Consider the following 7,283-nt stretch of genomic DNA (forward strand, 5'->3'; position numbering starts at 1 on the left):
TATCCTGGCAGGGCAGATACTAAAAATCTAGTGGGCCTTAACCCATTAGGGACCAAGAAGAATCTTACAGCGGGATTTTGTTCCTTTTTAGCGCATCATGCTCCCTGATAAAGAAAAACTGACTACTGATTTTTCGTCACGATTGCTTCATTAGTTCTGAAGTTACACCGGTGTACTTTTTATAGTATGCTGGGTCCTCCCCATAGCGCATGTCGGTACTTCGTTCCACTCCTACTTGGTGGTATGAATTTTGTTAATATGTCCGCAATTTTTGCACAGGCTGATCAAACGCTTCTTGCAGGCCCTCATGAATCTTTTCTGGCTATACTGGCACTGCAGTTATTCTATTTGCGCGGGAAGCTTTCTCGTTTTCAAAGAAGCATCAGACACGATTGAGCCAGAGTGTCTGCGAACCGCTGGTTGCTGCATGTCAAGGCTTAGGTAATGATGAGTAACGTTCTTGCCAAAGCAAAAATACTAAGCAGGCTCGTCTCTAGCAGCTTGGTAGATTGTTCAGGCGATCACTATTGCAAAGTTGAGCTTTCGTGTCAACAGCCACCACCACTTTTTTCTTTGATGCCGATATATTAGCAGTTGATGGCTTGATCCGAAAGATCGACATCTGCCATACCACTGTTATAAATGAAAGGAGTTTTGGCTTACAAAATTCCTTTTTTTCTTGTGCTCTAGCCAATTACCACTTTTCAAAAAATGTATGTTCAGTGGTGTCATAGTTGCATGCCATAGTGACTACACTGTTGTGCTTAGACTTCAATACAAGCACGTAACCCACACTATTGAAGCAAGAACCAATTTTTCCACGCTGCTTCTATTCAGTTGCTTTCTTTTGGCCGAGTTGACACTTCCTAAACCCGTTTTGGTGAACGGTGCCTGTAGCTCGAAATTCCTCCCAGCAGAGCGTTACAAGTATGCCTTGACTGGTAAAAAAATTGTCACAGAAGATGAAATGGTCACCAAGCGTTGAAATCATCTCGGGCAACGACAGGACAACATGCGCTTCAGAAAGTTTCGTTTCCAAACTCAAGGACTTTCCACAGTAGGTGTGAAATGCATGATAGTAACCCTCTGCTCTGGAGAACCTCCAGTTCTTATAACCAAAACTTCATTGTAACGAAATAAACTCACACCATCTTCATATTCAGGACACCTAGCAACGAGTACAGCAGTCTCTGAGACCTCGCTGAGCAGGCTAAGCATTTTTTTTTGCGAAAAATTGCAAGGAACCATAAGATCTTTGACCTGGAATAGATAGGCGTTGTTGTGCACACAGGAAGACCCAGTGTACTATAGAAAGTACAGCAGCATATAATTCATCATAGTGGGAAGGTGTTTCAGAGCCCCTTAATGACTCTTAAGGAACTTGCATGCCCTCCTTGATGTACATACCCCAGCACTTGTATTACCTTAATTTTTAGCAAATCACTATTTAGCATAGCCATTAGTATAGTGCTTGGAATGAATGCTTTGCAGCTTTGCAGTAGACTCTCGATGATTGAAAAAAGACTGAAAATTCTTTTCGAGTAATGCAGAGCTTGAATCTTGAATAAGAGGAGTCGTTTTAATACACCTGATGTTAACGCGACCAAAGCGTCAGTTCAAATAAGCCAGAGGTTTGAGTTAAGCAAGTTTGAATTATCGAGAATCCACTGTATAGAGCTACACCATGTCAGTGTTGCCAAGTTAGTTGCTTCTGCTACTGATTCTGCATTACAGCAAGTAAGGCTTCCAACATATCGTTCAACAGACTTCTTGCAAAACCTTCTTTCATCTAATGGCTGCGCCATGTCTATCTGCCATGCTGAAAGACCAGTCAGATCATTTGCGGGCTGTGGTGTGTTTATTACGCCAGTCAGAGTTCACAATTGCTTGTGCTACAAATCCCTCAAGTAAGTCTCACCTATCAGGACCCAGAATTGATAAATCGGTTCCTTGAGATGTGCTTGCATCATTTTTATTTTTAACAGTTTTGTTTAACAATGCACAGTGATCATGAAGCTGAGTTCAAATAAGCTTTTTTTTTTCATTTATCATACAGTGTGGCATTGTACAACTTTAGTTTACAATGAATGAATGTACGAATGAATGTAGTGTGAATGTTCTTACTACTCGAGCAGTGTGAGCACGTGTATGAAGGAGGGGTACATGCTTTTAGCATGAAAATGCATTCTACAGATTGCACGCCAGATTTTCACCCACTTTTTGGTCTACACTACAAATCTCGCCTAGATAACAATGGAGGTCTAGGCTCATCATGATAACAATAAAGACCACCCTTTTCTTTAAAAGCATGAGCAGTATACATGATTGGTGATAGCCAACACTGCATGTGTGGCCACACCGGCGAGAGGATAGGTTATCCACAATATCGAACATTTCATGTGTGTGTACAATCTGTGAATTTTTTCTTTCATAACTGCCATGATCCTGATCTTACGCTTGGACAAACATCCTTACAGGGACACTGGGCATAAATTAATGTTGGCCTGTATCAATAGACTACCGCATGCTAATAACAGTGACACCGCTTTCACTGCAAATGGAACTTTGGCAGGTTAGACAAGGTCAAAAAATTAAATACACATTTCACTACCACCAGGCATTTTCACAAGCAATCTGAAACTGAAACAAAACTGAAGTTGTACAATGCCACACTTTATGATAAATGAAAAAAAAAACAAGCTTATTTGACCTCAGTTTTCAGAGTCGTCGCAACAGTCGAGGAATGAATCAAAATGGTCAGGTTCAATGCTGGCAGTAATAATTAACTTATACTGATTATAACTTTCTCTTGAAAGCAGCTGACATAATAGGTTTTTAGAACTTATGAAAAACAGCAAACATTTATCTCCATATAAGGTATAAAATAACTTTCGCACAAGGCACAGGGAAATTTACAAATGCCTTAAACAAAAAATTAGATGCTTCGCCCATTTAAAAAGGAAGTTATATGAAGGTGCTCTTTACCGAGCCAGATTTCATTTCATTTCACATTTAATTTATTCCTGGAACTTGCTTGTTTGGATGCTGGGTAAAGCATCTTGGTATATAATTTTACATGAGTCAACTATAGTTGTTATATTTTTTACCCCCAAAAAACTTAAATTGCAACACTGTGAGCTCTCACTGCCCACAGAACGTATTGCAGACCACATTATAAATAACAATAATCAATGTCCCATGAAAACATCTACACAATATTCATTAGATGTATACGTTTGCCCACGCTGTTCCAGAAACATACAGTTGCAGAAACCAAATTGGGACATCCCTTGGAGATAAGTGGTTGGCTGGGATTCTTAGCGCGCGGATGGTTAGGCTCCACAGTTGTTCACTTTTGAGCAGTGATTACTAAGCAGTGATTAGCAGTGATTAAGAGTCCTTTTTGGTATTAACATCACGAGTTTGGGTTGAGAACGGTAGTCTTGGCATTTGAATAGTATCTTCGTTAGTGTAAATTCTGAGTCCTGTATGTTCACTAAAGTTGCAATAAGTTTATTTTGTTCCTAATATAAAGCAAGTAACACTGTATCTATAAAACCATGTGACAAAGAATGCCTGGATTTTGCAGTACAATTGCTTGCAATTGACAGCGTGGTTGGAATAAATTATATTTTCTTAAAGAAAAAATTTGACTTCACTTTGCTGCCATCTTTTGTCCTGCACTTTACTCAGCAGCAAGCTTGCTAAAAATTAAGAATATGGCGTGCATGTTTCTTGCTCTCTGTGTGACATACTGAAGATAGACTTGGGGAAAGTTTTTTTACCTGCATCTTGTTTTTGATGGCAAAATTTCTGCCCCATAAATAATTATCTGAGAGTCTTGCATGAAGGTGAATTACCACATTTTCTTTATACTTCGGTGGAAAATTATTAGGTATTAAGCTATATTGAAACACGTGCTTGCTATTCTAACATTGTGCACAACATAATTAGTCTTGTGCATGTGCAATTTTTTTTCAAAATTAAGGCACCACATCTCTTGTGCAGTGTTTATGGGCAGCTTCCACATATTCACACTTCCCTTTCAGCTTCGATCATATTGCTCTTTGTAGCGTCACATCACCGTTCCAGTGTCTTGATGTCTTTCTTGTTTTAATATTTTTTGCTGTCAGTTGAGAAGAGAAAGCATGTTGTGAAATTGGTGCTGTAACTAATTCCCCTCTTACCTATGCTTACCCAAGGAATGCAGAAATACAGCTATGAATTTGGTTTCTTGTGTCATTTTGTTCATCATATTCCCAGTTTCAACAACTCAGGAGTACAGTAGTGGTGCCCTGGGTATTCTATCTCTTTGTATACTTCGATTCCTCTTTGCAGTATGTGGCTGGAGAGAGAGAAGCGTGCAAAACTAGTTGAGATATATTCGTGCCACCTATTCACTATGGTCAGTTTTTCTAACTGTAGTATGCATTTTGATACACAGTTTTTAGAAGTAATTTACAGATGAGATTAAATATGACACATAAGATTCCAAGGCCAGATGCGAGGAGCATATAGGAGCATACTGGGCAGGTAACAAAAAAGATACCGGGGCCAAATGCATGTACTCGTACGTGTAGCGCTAAGTATTTATGCCCCATTCCAGAAGTAGGCTATATTAGGCTGCTTCTGAAGCCTGCTGTACTTATGGATCTACATTACTGCTGTATTTCTGAAGCCTGCTGTCACACTGTAGCCTAGTCCGAGAGGTGTGTTGCTGCTCTTTGTGCACTTTTGGAACCTTATCACAAATGGTGCCGTGCTTATTAACACGTACTGCTGATTTCTTGTTTCGACATGAGGACTCTCCAGCCTACGCTTCTGTTTTATTCCTGAGACAGTGGAGCACATAATTGCTGTTTGCCCCTCTCTCATCACGCTATCACCCACCAGAACATTTTTTTCTTTGCCTTTCTTCAATGCAGAGCAGCAGGGTGATTCCAACCTTTCCACACTTTGTAACTAAATTTCTCTCTGCTCATTTTTGTCTTCATACACACTGTTTATTGACATTGTTTCCTGAATGGAAGTCATTTTTGTATGTTGTTTACAGTCTTCGTGCTCCTTTATGGTGTTACCGTGATAGATATAGGTACTTTTTTTTTTTAGAGTAAATGGCAACGCTGTTGCCATGTAGTATGTGTCATAACTTTCTGTGTAGAAAATTTTTAATTCTGCGAATTGAGATCAAAGAATCCACAAAATTCCCCAGGAGAAATCAAATAATGCTTCAAAACGCACCTTGCTTTATATTCTGAATCAGAGTAAGTAGGTAGGTAGGTAACAACTTTATTTTGAGCGATTTTAGGGAGGGGCTTGAGATCAAAGCACCGCAAGCCCTTGCGCTTGACGGCTTTCAAGCTGCTTGACAGTGCCTCCCACTGTTTGTTTGTGGTGATTGTTGGGTGTGTGAAGGGTAGGTGTCGGGATTGCCATAGGGAGTGTGGTAGTATGACTGGTTGTCAGCAGAATTTGCATGTTAGTGTGTTTCTATCGGGATGTATTCTGGAGAGTAGATGTGGGTTTGGGTAGCTATTTGTCTGAAGCGGTGTGCGTTTGGTTGAGTTTTGGTCAGTGACTTGTACACGGGTGGATAGCGGATCTGCGACAGTCAGTATGCTGATGTAATTTCTTGGTAAGTTTGCATGCTATCCCTGGATCCAGACGCAATCTCTCGCCCAGTAATTTCCCTCACCAGGTAGGCCACTTCTCGGGCTGGGGTTTGGGCAGCTAGATTGCCTGGGAGTCCAGAGTGAGCTGGAGTCCAGATTAAGGTGATTTTCGAATGTGGTGCTGGGGTACCTTCAAGAATGCAATGTGTTCTTGGGGAAGCATGGCCACAGGCGATGTTGTAGATGGCTGTCTTACTATCGCTGATAATTGTGCAGATGTCGGCCATAGCAGTAGTTAAGGCGATGGCCGCCTCATCTGCTTCTTCTGGGATAGTGCCTACTATGGAGCAGCTGTTCTTAACTGCCCCGTATTCATCTGTGCCGACTGTAGTCATGGCTGCCTTGTGATCATGTTCTACAGCATCTGTGTAGACGTCCTGGGGATTTGAGTGGTGGTGCTGATGTAGACTTTGACATCTTGCTGCCCTTCTTTCTTGATGATACTCCGTATGCATATTTTTGGGTAGAGGGGTGGATGACTAGTTTGGTCCACATCTTTCTGAGAGCTGCAAATGTGGGATTTGTAGATGGACCTAACAGAAGGCTCGAATTCTTAAGTAGTGCTATGCCTGCTTCTTTAGAGCAGAGCTGGACGGTTTGCAAGGATAGGTGGTGTTCCACTTGTTCGTCGATAGTGTTGTGGACACCCAAGGCCAAAAGCCAAGTTGTGGATGTATTCGGAGGTAGCCCGACTGCGCATCTGACTGTGCCTCTGATCAGACGGTCCAGCTTTAGCCTGTCCGCTGCATACATTTTGATGTACAGGGCAACATATACCGTGTGGCTCAGGACAAAACCTTGAATTAGTCTCAACAGATCGTGTTCTTTCATGCCACTGTGCTTGTTTGAGATCCTCTTGATAAGGTGGACAGTTTGATGGGTGGTAGCTGAGAGTGAAGAGTGATTGTATTATGACGATTGTTTTGGAAGATGAGGCCTAATATTCTCATGTGATCCAGCCCGGGAATCGGTTGATTACCGATATGTCGATGGAGGGCGTGGGAGATGTTGAGACAGTCCAACACCACGTGCTCCATGAGTTTGCCTGTACATCAGGTGAAGGAAATGGGATGAAGGATTTCAAGCTTTAGAGGCTGAATGAGTTAGACAGGCAGAGCAGAACGGTGGGTCTAAAAATTAACACCTAGAAAACCAAAGTAATGTTCAACAGTCTCGCAAGGGAACAGCAGCACAATTGGTAGTGAGGTGCTGGAAGTGGTAAGGGAATATGTCCACCTAGGGCAGGTAGTGACCGCTGATCCGTATTATGAGAGGGAAATAACTAGAAGAATAAGAATGGGGTGGAACGCATAAGGCAGGTTCTCTCGGATCATGAATGGCAGTTCACGAATATCCCTGAAGATAAAAGTATACAGCAGCTATATCTTACCGGCACTCACCTATGGGGCAGTAACTTGGATGCTAACAAAAAGGGTTCAGCTTAAGTTAAGGACAATACAGCGAGCTATAGAAAGAAAAATGATAGGTGTAGCATTAAGAGACTGGAAGCGGGCAGAGATGGTGATAGGAGAAGTGCGAGTTAATGACATCCTGGTCAAAATCAGGGGGAAGAAATGGGCTTGGGCAAGGCATGTAATGTGAAGGCAAGAT

This window comes from Amblyomma mixtum, chromosome 3 (genome assembly GCF_055824585.1).
Source record: "Amblyomma mixtum isolate Tamu chromosome 3, ASM5582458v1, whole genome shotgun sequence".
Taxonomy (NCBI): Eukaryota; Metazoa; Arthropoda; class Arachnida; order Ixodida; family Ixodidae; genus Amblyomma; species Amblyomma mixtum.